We start from the raw sequence: 15136 nt of genomic DNA, 5'->3' as shown, positions 1-15136 counted from the left end.
AGATTGGCAAGTATCAACTTATTAGCGCACTGTTAGTGCGAGGCTACGGGAACAGGCTCAAGGGAGAAAATGTAAACTGGTTCAAGTTATCAAGAGAGCTGTGTGGTAGTATCTATGAAAACGACAAATGCTGAGACAGTAAGACCTAGCAATTCCACTTACAGGAATTCACTCTACCAAAACTGACACGTATAAAATGACATACACAACGATATCATAGTATATCATAGCGGCATCCTTTGAAATGGTAAGAGACTAAAAAAAAAAAAAGGAATCAGCATACTTTTTCTGTAAAGGGCCACATAGAAAATACTTGAGGATTTTCAGGCCATAAAGTCTCTGGGGCAACTATTCACCTCGGCCCTTGTAGCAGGAAAGCACCTCAATATTCCAGGAAATGAGCATAGCAGTTGCTCAAGGGGAAGGTAAGCAGGGTGTCAGGGTGGGAAGAGACTTGCTTGTCATGGTTGACTCTTTCCTAAATGATTCTTTTTTATCGTGTGCAGGTATTACATATTTACAAAAAATAATAATTTTAATAATAGTGTTCTAGTCAGACTAGACAAAGAAAAAAAAAAAAAGAGCAGCCAGATATCCCCCCTACCAGGTATGTTGATACCTAAGTTGGGGCTAGAGTCAGACATAACTACTGGCAGGAGGCCCTTCTTAAAACTATTCAGAAGGAAAATCACTACCTATGATCAACTCAATAGCCACAGAAAACGCATTTGGTAAAAAACCCCTTCATGATAAAACCAATCAACAAACCAGGAGTAAAAGGGAGCTTTCTCACCTGATATAGAATATCTATGAAAAACTCACAACTAATATCATGCTTAATGGTGAAAGACTGAATGTTTCCCCTACAATCAGCAACAAGATAAAGAGATCTGCTCTCACCCCTTCTATTCAACACTGCAATGAACGTTCTAGCCAGGACAATTAGGCAAGAAGTAGAAATAAAAGACATCGAGGTTGGGAAGGAAGAAGTAACACTATCTCTGTCTGTATTCACAGATGACACACTCATATATAGAAAAATCTAAAGAATCCACACACCAAAAAAAAAAAAAGTCTATTAAAACCAATAAATGAGTTGAGCGAGGTCACAGGATACAAGGTTAGTGTACAAAAATCTTGTGTAGTTTTTACACGGGAAATGAACAATACAAAAATGTGATTAGAGTTCAGTGGGATGGTATCTCCTTGGCCTGAATACTTTCTTACCCAGTACTAGATAATTTCAGGTCTTAGTTAGTGCTGCAAAGACAACACAACAATATGATGTGATTTGAATAAGGAGGAGGAAAGGGGGACATGTTTAAACAGGGTGGCCCAGAAAGGCCTCTTTAAAAAGGTAATTTTCACACTGACCCTGAATAAGAAGCCAGCCTTAGAAGGATCTGAGGAAGCAAAAGCTCTGAGAAAGGAACAGAACAGAGAGCTCAGAAATTGACCACAATATATACACTGACATGGTCAACTGAATTTTGACAAAGGTGCCATGGCAATACAATGGAAAAAGGATGGTTCTTTCAATTAATGGTACTGGAAGAATCAGATGTCTATATGCCAAAAACATAATAAAAACAAAGTTAAACTTCACATCTTATACAAAATTTAACTCAAAATGGATCATAGACCTAACTCCAAGACAGAAAACTATAAAACTTCTAGAAGAAAGTCTGCATGACTTCTGTTTGGGTGATGAGCTTGAAATGCAATACTAAAAGCAGGATCCATGAAAGAAAAATTGATAAGTTGGACTTTATCAAAAGTAAACAGTTTGCTCTGTGAAAACACTGTTAAGAGAATTAAAGACAAGCCTCACACTAAGAAAACATTTGCAAATCACATATGTTGTAAAGAACATGTATCCAGAATAAAGAACTGTTAAAACTCAAAAATAAGAAAACGCACAATCCAGCTTTTTAAATGGGCAAAAAATCTAAACTGACAAAGGAGGTAAATGGATGGTAAATAAGCATATGAAGAGATGCTCAACGTAATTTTTCACTAAGAAAATAAAAATGCAAACAACCATTTAATACCACTGCAGACCTACTGGAATGGCTAAAATCCAACAAAACTTCATCATACCAAATGCTGACAATGATGCAGAGCAATAGGAACTCTCATTCACTGCCCATGAGGATGCAAGATGGTACAGCCATTTTGGAAGACAGTTTGGTGGTTTCTTATAAAGTTTAATATAGACTTACCATATGACCCAGGAGCAGTTACACTCTAGATGCTTACCCAAGTGAATTAAAACATATGTCAACATGAAAACCTGTACACAAATGTTTACAGCAGCTTCATTCATAGTCATCAAAAACTGGAAGCAACCAAGATGTCCTTCAATAGGTGAATTGGCAAACTGTGGTGTAACCATATGATGGAATAGTATCTGTGATAAAAAGTACTGAGATATTGATTCACACGACAACACGGGTGAATCTTAAACGCATTTTGCTAAGATAGAGAAGACAGACCAAAAAAGCTAAATGTTATATGATTTCATTCACATAACGTTCTGGGAAAAGTAAAACTATAGGGATGAAAAATGGATGAGTGGTTGCCAGGGGTTTGGGGAAGCAGGAGTGGTTAACCGCAAAAGGGAAGTATGGGGGAGTTTTTAGGTGATGGAATATTCTGTATAATACTAGGATGGTAGATACATGATGCTACCCAACTGCCAAATCCATAGACACTATAGCACAAAGAGTGAAATTTAACATATGCAAATTTTAAAAAATCAACCGGGATGCTGGGGGGCACCAGATTGTGACAAAAGAATCTAACTTTATTGCAAATGTATGACAAAACGTCAGTGCGAGTTGTTGTTATATGAGGAGAGAAGTGGAGTGGAGAGGAACTGACCTAAGAAACTTTGGAAAACAGTGTTTTGACTGGAAACTATAAGGCTAAAGACAAACGGAACTGTACATAATCCCTGAAACCTAGTCAGTAAAGTCAATAAAAGTCACTAAAATTGTTTTTCATGGGGATTCTGGTTAACACGCGCATGTATGCTGGGGCTTAAACAAGTAAGTAAATGGATGGTTGATGGTAGGAGTCAGACTTCTCACTGTTGGAGAAGGAAGTTATAGATAAGCAAGGGAGGAGGCTGGAATAATCCACATGGTACTACATTAATCAGAGATACCAGTAGGACTTCGTGTTTAACTTAACCTAGATACAGACGGGTAGGTACAGAAATTATTATAGATATGTGTGTATACAAGGGTCATAATACATATGTTTATTTCCTAGCTCTGTCTGCTGAGAGGGACTAGAAACAGTGACACCCCAGTAGCAATGAGCACCTCAGTGTTCAGACCTCGGTCTCCAATACCATTCGCCAATAAAAGGGATGAGAGTTCCTTGGAGAAATGGCTGTTTCTAGGACAGGGAGAATGTAAGATGAGCCTGGGGCATCCAGAAAGTGCTCAAATGCTCTCCAATGACAGCAGCTATGTATGCATTGGGAGACAGATTGGTGTTGTAGGCAGTGGGCTCCCTGTGACTGGAGAGATTTAAGCAAAGGGCATGTGTCAGGGGGACAGTGTTTGAGAGGCACAGTGAGGACAGGTGATCTCTGAGGTCTACGTTCTCTCAGAGATGCTGGTTTACAATTACGTATTTGTCAACACTGCCCAACTCCATCCAGGTGGAGAGGAAGGAAGAGTTTGCCTGGTCCAGCCCCTCTTCTTCTGCTCTCCAGCTTCTGTGAATGCAGGCATCACATGGGCTGGAGCAGAATAGCACAGCAGTCCCATCCTCACACTCTCCAAATGCACACCCCCTTTCCAAGACCACATGCTCAAAGCACACATCATGATCTATGAGCAAATATCTCAGCCCAGGAATGAACAACCTCCTTTTGTTTTTAAGCCAAAGGCCAAGGGCCAGGGGCCAGCGCTGGAGAATAAATATGCTTTCAGTTTAAAAATGTAAAAGTGTTTTCTCTCTGAAACCAAATGGGTGGGCCAAATTCTGAGGTTCCTTTATGTGATTTTCCTCACTTCTGTTGGGACTTCTGTTGACCGCTGTGCTCACTAATTTCCCTGGTGACTTCCTCCACCCTAACTAATTTCCCCTTCTCTGAACTCCTGAAGCTCTGACCCTCAGAGCAGCCAATGGTCTCCTGTGCACAGTTGAGTGGTGCCCTGTGATGCCTCCCCACCTGGTTTGTCTGCTCCTCTGAGACGGGCAGTTGGGTGTTTTACAGAAGATTTAGACCTGGGACCTGGATTTGAGCCCCAGCTTCCCATCTTAGCTGCCTGGTAACTCTACCAAGCTGCTAATCAGGCACATTTATTTTCTTCATTCAAAGTTTGCTTCCTTTCCTCCTTCCCAGGAGGTCAGTGGCATGAAAAGAAGTTGCCTTGCTGGTCCAGAGCAGTTCTACGAGTGAGCATCTTGTGTGGAAAAGAAATACACCCACACCGGGGTTGGGGATTTGGTCTGCAGAGCAGAAAGGATGTGGAAGAAATGCCTTGGAAAGATCTATTTTTAAAGGGCTTTGCTCAAAGCCAGCCGGACATCTGGACAACCCATCTCTTGCCTGCGTCCAGAGCAAGGCCATTTCCGGAAGAATATCAAGTCCTTTCTTGGAAATCAACCTAGGGATGGTTGGGCAGATGGTTGGCAGAGCCCCAGGTTGGGCAGGGTCAAGGGGTGGCTAGTAAAGCACAGGCCCAGGAAGGTTTGTCACAGGCTAACCTCACCCCCCCCACCCCCAAGCAACACTCTCTCATCCTCCAGCTGAAAGGACCTCCCTTTAAGGGTAGGGGTTCCTTGTCTCTGACCTGTCTTCTTTCTCCTACTGCTGCCCCCTTTTCAAGTCAGCAGCCCCAGGAGAATTTGTCAGACACTCATTTTGCCATTTCTTCCAAGAAAAAGTCAACCCTCTTGTTAAAAAAAATGAGACAACAGGTCCAAAATGGAATCACTTGTGTTAAAGCCCCATTTTAGCAAACCAAGACTTAATACCTAACCCAATTGCAGTTACAACCTCCCCCAGGAATGTAATCTTTAACCAACCTGAAATTACCTGGTCAGCACTAATGAGATATTCCGTTCCCCTTAGGAGGGCAACCTTGCCTGAAACAATGCATTTTTTGCTAATAATTTCCTTTTTCTGCCCCCTCTCTGCCTTTAAAAATCTTTCCTTTTCTCCAGCTCAGCAGAGCTCCTTTCTACTTGCTACCTGGGATGCTGCCCAATTTATGAATCGTTCAATAAAGCTAATTAGATCTTTAAATTTACTTGGTTGAGTTTTGTTATTTAACTCTCAATGAACTGAGTAGCAGACTTAAAATTTCTGATTGCTTGCTCCAAACCTACTACTCTGTAGCTCTGGCCCCAAAACCTCTTAGCACTCAACTCCCAAGTCCTAGCAGATGTCAGATGAACTTTTGTAAAGTTGCCAAGTGAAGAAGTTGGTCTACCCAGTCTTTGCCAGATTCTAAGTATGCTGCTGAGCCCAGAGGGACCCCAGCTTGGCTGTATGGGGCAACCTTCTCACCAGAGAGGGGAATTTGGACCACACCTCCTGCCCCAATCCCCGGTGTCACACGTGCTTTGCCATCAATCAACATCCTCCCTACCTAATCCCTACTGTGTTCATTCAGTCATTCAAAAATATTTATTGAGCAACTGCGAAGCCAGGTGGTGTGAGGGCCCATTCAGAACCTCAGAGTTGGTATAGAGATTATTTTAAGCTGAAGACATCTGAAACTCAGTAGATGCAGAAAGAAGCCTTCTTGGAGCTTCCCGATATGACTAAAAGCAGAAAATTTTGAGAAATGAGGATTGCCATAAATGCCCTCTTTAGGGTGGGTCTGCTCCCAGGAAGAGACCAAGAGTAAACCTACCATAAACCCCTCTCTGGAGGAGTTTTAGGGCTCTGAAGAAGACAGAAAGACCACTCACACCTTTTCAGACAATATTATCACCAACATTCTTATGTCCCCTTAGTTCTCCTAGAGAAACCTATTCCTTCCATAGAAGCCTTTTCTCCCTCTACCCTTTCCCTTGCTAAGTTAATACACAACCCCTAATTGTAACCCCCCTTTGAGTTACTCACCACTGAGCACTCCTGTGTGTAAATAAATTCTTGTTAATCTGTCTTTTGTCAGTTTAATTCACAGGCCCTCAGAAACAGATCATAAGAGGATAGAGGAAAAGTTTTTTTCCTTGTCATCAATGGTTTGTAATGAATCTTGTTTTACCCTCCAGTTCTCAACAAGACCTAGAGCTCCTAAAGCCCTTACCTAGCACTGCCAATCTCTTGATCCTAAAACATTAAATCCTTCTCAGGGGACCCTTGTGGGGGTGTGTGTGTGTGCCAGTTCCTAGCCTTGCACCCCTCCCACCCTCACTCTCCAAGTGTTTGCTAACCTCAGCTGAGGAACTCCCTGAGACACAGGCCTGGAGCCGGAATCTACTCCTTCCCCAGCATTTCCACAGGTCTAAGCTATTTGTCTTTCTAGAATTAAGATTCTAGAGTCTATTTGTCTTTCTAGAATCTAGAATACTGATTAATGCCCTGGGGACTCCTGACAGTGTGGTGGCCTTTGGCTGGGGAAGATTTGGCCCACCAAGCCCAGACCCCTTCAACGTCTCACGAGCAAGGCGACTTGCAGAAAAGCCTCTTCATTTTCCCATTAATTCAGTGCATCATTGCTGAATCAGATACTCCCAGGTTTCCAAAGGGCAAACATTCGTTCTCAGAAATAGCACCACCCAACCCTTAAGGAGGACAAAACAATGTCCCTGAGGACCCTCAGATACTGAGTTAGAACTTCACACCACCCCGCCCCCAGCCCCTTGGGCTGCCAGGATGCGAAAGCAAGCATCCCAGCCAGAACAGACTCCTTAAAGGCTGCACTCAGCTACACACACAAAGAGCCGGCTGGAGCTCTGAAGTGACCGCTTGTAAAGGCGCAATTGCATCCTTAACGGAGGGTGGCCCTCCTCCTCCTTCGCCCCTCTATCTCGGGGGTGGAGCGGGGGGGGGGGGTAAGGGGGAGATCGTTCTTCCGGTGATCTTTGTGTTTGGGAATGTAAAGCTGAGATGTCCTAAGGCATCCAGGAAGTTGGCAATAAAGCTCCTGAGAGCCATTTGATCCATACAGATAGATGTGAAAATCATCAGCTCTAAGGTGGCAACCCAGGATGTGAAAATGTGGACGTTCACTTGGGGGCAGATGCAGGAAGAAGGCAGAACCTGCGTGCTTTCACCTGCCCAGCTCTGCAAAGATGCTCTCCCTCACCTCAGCCCAGCTTCCCCAGATACTTGGAGAAGAAGGGGCAGGAGGAAATTAAGAGGTTTTGAGTGCCTGCTGGCCTCAAGGCAACATTAGCACACGAGAAGGCCATGGAATTCTGAGTCCTCCAAAGTGAGATGGAACCTGTGGCTCTGCCATTTTTGTGGTGGGGTAACCAGGACCAGCTACATGATGCGCGGGGTCTAGTAGCCTGCAGGAGGCCCCGTCAGATTCATCAAGGTGAGAGTCAGCTGTTTAGGCAGACCTTTCGCATCACCTCTAAACTTGACTTTGCTGCCTTATTATATTTACTAAAAGAACTCTTTTCTACTAGGAGGGGAGGGACTCCTCAAATTACTAGCCACAGTTGATCCAGATTACTTATCCACCCTTGCAAAGTGACCCTGGAAAGTTACAGATGATTCACTGAATTCTCCATCCTCACGCTGAGCATTTAGTAACTGCCAGGCTGGTGCTGAGTGCCAAAGGGACATAAAGGTGACCAGAAGGGGCTCAAAGCCAAGTGGGAAAGCAAGCTTATCCAAGGCTAACAAGGCAGATGGAGACAGGGACCCCGTGACACACTCTAGCAAAGACCACGGTGGCTCTCAGAGACTGGACAAACAGCTGGAATCGCACACCGCACACTCCATGCCTGTCTCCATAAGGCCTCCCGGCTGCAGCTCTAAAGCCTTTCAACGCCAGGGATCTCAGCAGAACTCTGAGAACCCATTTCCTCTTTGAAGTAGCAAGTGGATGCCCACTAGTTGCCAGACCTCCCTGATGAATGTGGAGGGAGGAGTGTCTCAAAGCCCTCCCCCTTCAGCCTTAGCACTGGCACCTGGCTCCTGTGTCCTCAGAGTGACAGTCCCCAGATGGCTTCCCCAGCACTTCCGAGAGAATTCTTGCAAACCTGCTGTCCTGCCATCCCCCCTCCCCGCACCAGAGAATCGACAGGCTCTTTCTTGCCCACACCAATCACCCTGACCATTTTCCCCACTGCTGCTACTGAAATCTCCCGCCTGCGTGACCTCAAGCTGCCACCAGCAGCCCCTTGAAGTGGGCTCGGACCACATCGTGCTGCTCAGTTGTCAGGGGGCAGGCCCTATACTCCAAACACTGGATGCCCCTCCTTGCCATCCCTCAAAGGACAGACTCACTGCTGAAGACGCCTAGGGGTATGTCTCCCTAATGCCAGTTTAAGGACTCGCTTCCCCCGGGGGCGAGTGTGGGCCCCAGGCAACACAAAGCCCTCTCCTCTCCCCACCCTCCAGCAGGCCCCCTATTTCTGCTCTTCCAGCCAAACTTCCCCCACAGAGACTCGGGCTGTGGCCTGCCCCCGTCCCCGCTTCATCTGGCCTCCCCCGCAGCCATCAGATCTCCTCATTGTGCCCATTTCACAGTTGGGAGGACAACCCAGACAGACCTCCCACCTGCTGTTTGCTTGGGCACACAGCTGCGGGTGTTTTGCTTGGAAGCCCAGGCTCTGAGGGCAAAACGAATAGATCCTGGTTTGCGACATTGGCTCTCCTGGGAAGAAACCTCATCAGAACCGTCAGCGGTGGGCAGCTCCCAGCCTCCAGCCCGGCCACCCTCCCTCAGCCAGCGAGCTTGGACGGGAGCAGGCTCCCTGGGAAGCAAGTGCACAGGAAGGAAGCCGCCTGCAGCCTCCCAGGGGACCTTTCAGACTGAGTGTTGTTGAGGAGCAGAGAGCCTGGGGGACAGCAGGTGACAGAGAGGCCACCAATGGGGCTCTTTGTAGGGAAAAGCAGAGAAACACACTTAACTACCAACGACATTTCCTCATCAGCCAGGCTAGCCAGCTCTCTCTGGCCTCCTACCCCCATGCCAACCCCAGAAGTCCGCTTGGCGCAGACCATGGGCACGGAGAGTTCCTTCCCAGCACAGCAATTAGATCCAGACATGGAGCAGATGCACATTCCCAGGGAGGCCAGGTCCCCAGGCCTTGGCAGGGATCCCCGCGGCTGCCCATCGCCGGCAAGGCCATCAAAAGGAGGTAAGGCGTGGGAGCCGGGCCGTTGGAGGGACCACCACAGGACCCGCCGAACTGCCATCAGGTCTTGGCAGGAAGAGAAAACGTTTTTGCTCTTATAGAGAGCAGAGAGAAAGGCAGCGTGGCCGGACAGGCCAACTTCTGCCAGTCTTCAGGGGGAGGAGAACAAAACCCTTTTATCTCCAGGTCCTAGAACCTTCTGCCAGGCTGGGCCACTGGTTGGTTCTTTCCCAGCTCTCTTGGCACCGGGACGTATGGCAATCAGAGCTGCCCAGGCCCATTGAGGAAAAGCCCTGAATAGGCACACCCAGGAGGCCCAGGCCAGTGGATGCTCCCTCCCAGAATCAGCACAGGCTTTGCATTCAAAGAGACCTGATTAGCCATCCAGGCTCCGTAACCCCGGGAATCTCAGGGTCCTCTCATTTAAAATAATGAGGGGAGGGTATATTGCAAAGTAAAGGAGGCGAGGTGCAGACTGCATGGCTAGTGTGACACCACTGGAGAAGGCGGGGGAGGGGACATGATATTTACACACGTTTGCTTGTGTGTGCATGAAGCGACTCTGGAAGGATAAACAAAAAGTTGCCGCCAGGAAAGGAAATTGGGTGGCTGAGGATCAGGGGAGGGAGGGAGACTTTTCAGAGTGTACTTTTTGGAACTTTAAAGTTTTGAATTGTTTCAATTACTATATATTAAAAAATAGAATTTGAATTAGAAAACAACACCCAAGGGTAGCAGTGAGTACCTCGCTGGATTGCTGTGAGGATAAAGTGAGTTAACATAAATAAAATGCCAGCAGGATGCCCAGTGCGTGACAGGAAGTGGTGTTAAGAGTGTGGGGTTTACAAAGCACACGCACGCACACACACACGCATGTGCACTGGCTCGCACTGCTGAACAAGGAACGGTGCAGAGCAGGCACGGGTGGGACCCTGAGGTCCAGAAGGGACCTGTCCAAGGTCTCACAGCTAAAAGTGATGGATGGCAGTTCTTGGACTGGAATCCTGTTCCCAGGGGCCTTGGGAACCTTTGTAGAAACTAGAAAAACTATTAAGATCTTTGGAGACACCGGCACCAAGTAAAAGTCAGACCCTTCCATGATGACCTGGCTTTCAAGGTCGGCCTTCAGAAGAGCAAGGGGCCCAGACCCTGGCTGAACAAGGCAGGACTTTGGGCTGGGGCCTAACGGCAATGAGGTTGGATCCAGAATCTAGCCTCCTGACAGACCAGGTTCACCCCAGAGGCCCATTTGCAGAGGGAACACATTTCTATCTGTGGTTTCTCCTCCCAACTCCAAGCTCGGCATCAGCTGGAGATGAACCTTTTCAAAATGCCCACACTCCCTTCCCCACTTCTCCACTGACATTGCATGCCCAGTTAGTTCTAGCCATTCAGCTGTGCCTTGGGGACATCAAGAGGTCTAAGGCACCTCTTAGAGCTTCTAGCTTAATCTGAAGATAGGTCAGGAACAAAGAGGTTAAACGCAGACTAGTATATGTTCTTGGAGTCCTGGCCCTGCCGCTTCCCAGCTATGTGGCCTCAAGTCAGATACTACACTGCATTCAGCTTCCACTTCCTTGTCTGGAAAACGGATTTGATAAAAGCAGCTGCCTGGCTTGTTTTGAGGATTAAATGAGATAATCCATAGAAGGCATGTAAACTGTCCAGAGGAAGCACCTGACCCATAGCTCTATCAGCTACTATTGTTTTGCAAGAGAGAAGGGGAGAAGAGGCATTTCAAGACAGAGAGGACCAAAGGTTGGATGAGTGGTGTAAGTCTACACTGTACAGTTGGGATTCCCAGGGGTGATCTAGCCCCATGAGGAAGTAGATCTTAAATTGAGCCTTGAAGCAGAGAAAAAAAGGAGAGGGCCTTCCACAAAGGAGGATCAGTGACAGCAAAGATATGAGTTGAGAATGAGTTTGGTGTATTCGGCTGGGGAGACCAAGGCAGCAGGCTCTGTCTTTGGGGAATTGGCCCCTCATCCTCCAGATGAGAGTACTGGGGTCTAAAGCCAGCCTCTGCAGTCCTCCCCTAGCAGCATCCAGGATGGGCCAGAGGTCACCCAGAATTCTTGCTCGCAACTCATTGGTGTCAGTTTACCTCTTCCCTTTGGGTCCAGCTGCTCAAATTCAGAGTCAGGATATTCCATTCCCACTCCTGGGCAAGACCAAGGCAATGGGTTCAGGTGGCCTGATCCTGTGCCCACTGCCCTTGCATTGACTCTACCCCACACAGGAGCATGGCTCCACAGTGGTCAGACTCTTCCCTGGTTGAGCAGTCAATAAAACTGAGCAACATCTTTTCACAAGAATTACATGCTCCTTATCAGGACTTTAGAAAATATGGAAGCATTTTAAGAAGGAAAGAAACAATATCTTAATCCTCTAACCCAGAAAGAACCACATCATCATTCGGCCACCTGTGTTCTTTTTATCTTTGTCCTATGGATGCAATTTTGACAAAGTTAAAAATTGTGCCCTGTGTGATAGGCAGCCTTCTAAAATGGCCCTCATTGACCCCCACCTCTGGGTGGTCACACCCTTGTGTAATCTCCTCCGCTTGGGTGTGCACTGGATCTGGTGATTTGCTTATAATGAATATAGTATGACAAAAGGGATAGAATGTCATTTTCTTTTTATTTATTTATTTATTTTACTTTAGCCGCACCACTCGGCTTGTGGGATCTCAGCTCCCCAACCAGGGATTGAACCCACACCTCAGCAGTGAAAGCATGGAGTCCTAACCACTGGACCGCCAGGGAATTCCCAGAATGTCATTTTCAAGATTAGGTTATAAAGGACTGAATTGCATTTTGCTGGCATTCTCTCTCTCTGGCTCTTTTCATATGCTTGCCCTGATAGAGAGGGCCACCCAGCAAGGAACTGAGGGCAGCCTCATCCCAACAGCCTTGAGGTCCTGAATCCTGCCGACAGCCATGTGAGTGAGCTTGGAAGCAGATCCTGCCACAGTTGAGTCTTTGGATGAGACCACAGCCCTGATTGACACTTTGTAGCTTCTTAAGAAACTCAGAAGCAGAGGACACAGCTAAGCTGTGCTCAGATTCCCAACCCACACAAACTGTGGGATAATAAATGTTTGTGTTGTTTTAAGCCACAATGTTTTATAATAATGTGTTATGCCTTGATACATAACTAATAAACTACATATATAATTTTATAAACTATTTTTAAAGCCTAAACTAATGATGTAAGTATTTTCCTATGTTATCATAACTCTGTAAACATCACATCTGCTTGTTGTCCAATTCTTCATCCATGATTTGTTTAACCATTCTGCTATTGTGGAACATTTGAATTATTTTCCAGTTTTTACTCTGTAGTTGACATTTTTATGCATAAAGCATCATCCTTAAGATGATTTCTTCAGAGCAAATTACCGTAAGAATGATTGGGTCAAAGAGTATGACACAGGGGCTTCCCTGGTGGCGCAGTGGTTGAGAGTCCGCCTGCCGATGCAGGGGACACGGGTTCGTGCCCCGGTCCGGGAAGGTCGCACATGCCGCGGAACGGCTGGGCCCGCGAGCCATGGCCGCTGAGCCTACGCATCCGGAGCCTGTGCTCAGCAACAGGAGAAGCCGCAACAGTGAGAGGCCTGCGTACCGCAAAAAAAAAAAAAGAAAAAAAAAAAGAGTATGACACAAGGACTTCCCTGACGGTCCAGTGGTTAAGACTTCATCTTCCAGTGCAGTGGGTGATGGTTCGATCTCTGGTTGGGGAGCTAAGATCCGACATACCTCATGCCCAAAAAAGAAAAATAAAACATAAAACAGAAGCAATATTGTAACAAATTCAATAAAGACTTTAAAAATGGTCCACATCAAAAAAAAATCTTAAAAACTAAAAAGAATATGATACATATCGTTTAACAAGATGAGTTCTGATAAACTCACCACCCTATCTCTTTAAGGTACAGTTTATTCTCTTTTAAACCCTGGATCTTGACAAAGTTGCCGTAAGTTCAGACTGAGACCCAAGGTTTTGGCTGGGGTTACAAGTTAAGGTCTTAGAGAAGCCATAAAACAAGAGGTTCAGGTTCAGTTGTTGTTTTGTTTTGTTTTTCAAGAGCACTTGGTACTGAAGATGACCCAAGGTCACCTTCTAGGTTCTGTTTACCACAAACTCCTGCTGTATGTCTCAGCAAACCAGTGTCTTAGGGTTCCCATCTACTGCTGTGTGACCTGGGGCAAATTACTTAACCTCTCTGTGCCTCAATGTCAGATACAAAAGTGGGGAGTAAAAATAACTTGTACATCACAGGGTTGTTGTGAGAATTAAATGATTTAAAATATGTAAAGTGCTTAGAACAGTACTGGCACATACTCGATGAACATACTCGATGCTACGTGTGTGTGTTCTCATTTGCAGGGAAGCGCAGTGTGATGGTGAAGAGTCAGGCAGAGCTGGCTTTATATTCCCCCTTTGCTGATTACAGGCTGTGTGACCTTGGGCAAATAGCCTCTTGTAGATTTAATTTCTGCATTTGCAAAGCTAACAAAGCTTTGCGACCCTTCATTTGTCAAGGTTCTGGACCTAATTTTGTATTTATTATTATATAATTGCAATTTAATTTTTTAAAGAGGGCCCCCCAAATTTATAAGCTTCAGAGCCTCACAAACCTGGATCCATGCCTAAGAAGAGCAACAAAGTAATAGCTCGCACAGCATGGGGTGGTCGTAAAGATTAACAAGGTAATGTGTTAAATGACTTAAAATCAAGTCTGACAATAGAAAGCCCTGACTGTGTGTAGCAGCTGCTTCCAATTTCCATTTGGAAATTCCTTGAATTTCAGCCTCCTCCTCCCCCAAGAACAAAGCCACCACAACTGAACACAGCTGGAGGCCGCATTTCCGGCCAGGGCCTCGTGCGTGGCCTGCCAAGGAGATGAGCAGACAAGAGTGAGGTCCCTGAATCAGCCGGCCTCGGTTGTACCAGGTCAGAACTCACCCTCTGTCCCTGGGCAGTGTGGGCTGAATGTCCTCACTGTCCCAAAGGCCCTCAAAGCAGCAGCCCCAGACCTGGACCCTGATAGAAGAGCTCCTCGGAGCATCTCCCTGTGACCAGATGTTCCATGATGCTGGGGGACCTGATCCGAGTCCAGAGGTTGACTGAAATTCTGGGTCAATCCCTGGTTCCCTGGGAAGGGGTGTCCTCTGGGGATAGAAGTGTGGGCCACCACATCCTTTCCAAAGCTGCAGAGCCCTCCCTAGTCTCAAAGTAAGGCCCGAAGGGGTCTGTGGCCCAGCACACCCTGGACTGCAGTTCACACCACCTAGCAAACAAGATCATAGCTAACCCTTACATAATAGTCGCTAACTCACCGAGCACTTAGCAAGAGTTCTGTTTTTTAAGTGTGGTATTAGTTTCCTGTGACTGCACAAATAAATAAATAAATAAATAAAAATAACAAGCCACAAACTTGGTGGTTTAAAACAACAGAAATTTATTCTCTCACAGTTCTGGAAGCCAGAATGCAAAATCAAGGTGTTGGCTGGGCCACGCTCCCTCCAAAGGCTCAAGGTTGAGAGTGCATCCTCGCCTCTCTCGGCTTCTGGTGGCTCCAGGCATTCCTTGGGTTGTGGCTGCATCACTGCAAGCTCTGCCTCCATGTTCACATGGCTTTTTCCCTGTGTGTTTCTGCCTCTTCTGTCTCTTATAAGGACACTTGTTATTGGATTTAGGGCCCCTGTGGATAATCAGGGATGATCTCATCTTAAGATCCTTACCTTAAATACATCTGCAAAGACCCTTTTTCCAAATAAGGTCACATTCACAGGTTCTGGGGGTTAGGACGTGCACATGTATATTACATGTATTAAGGCTT

Source organism: Delphinus delphis, chromosome 2 (genome assembly GCF_949987515.2).
Source record: "Delphinus delphis chromosome 2, mDelDel1.2, whole genome shotgun sequence".
Taxonomy (NCBI): Eukaryota; Metazoa; Chordata; class Mammalia; order Artiodactyla; family Delphinidae; genus Delphinus; species Delphinus delphis.
This window is presented reverse-complemented; position numbering follows the sequence as displayed.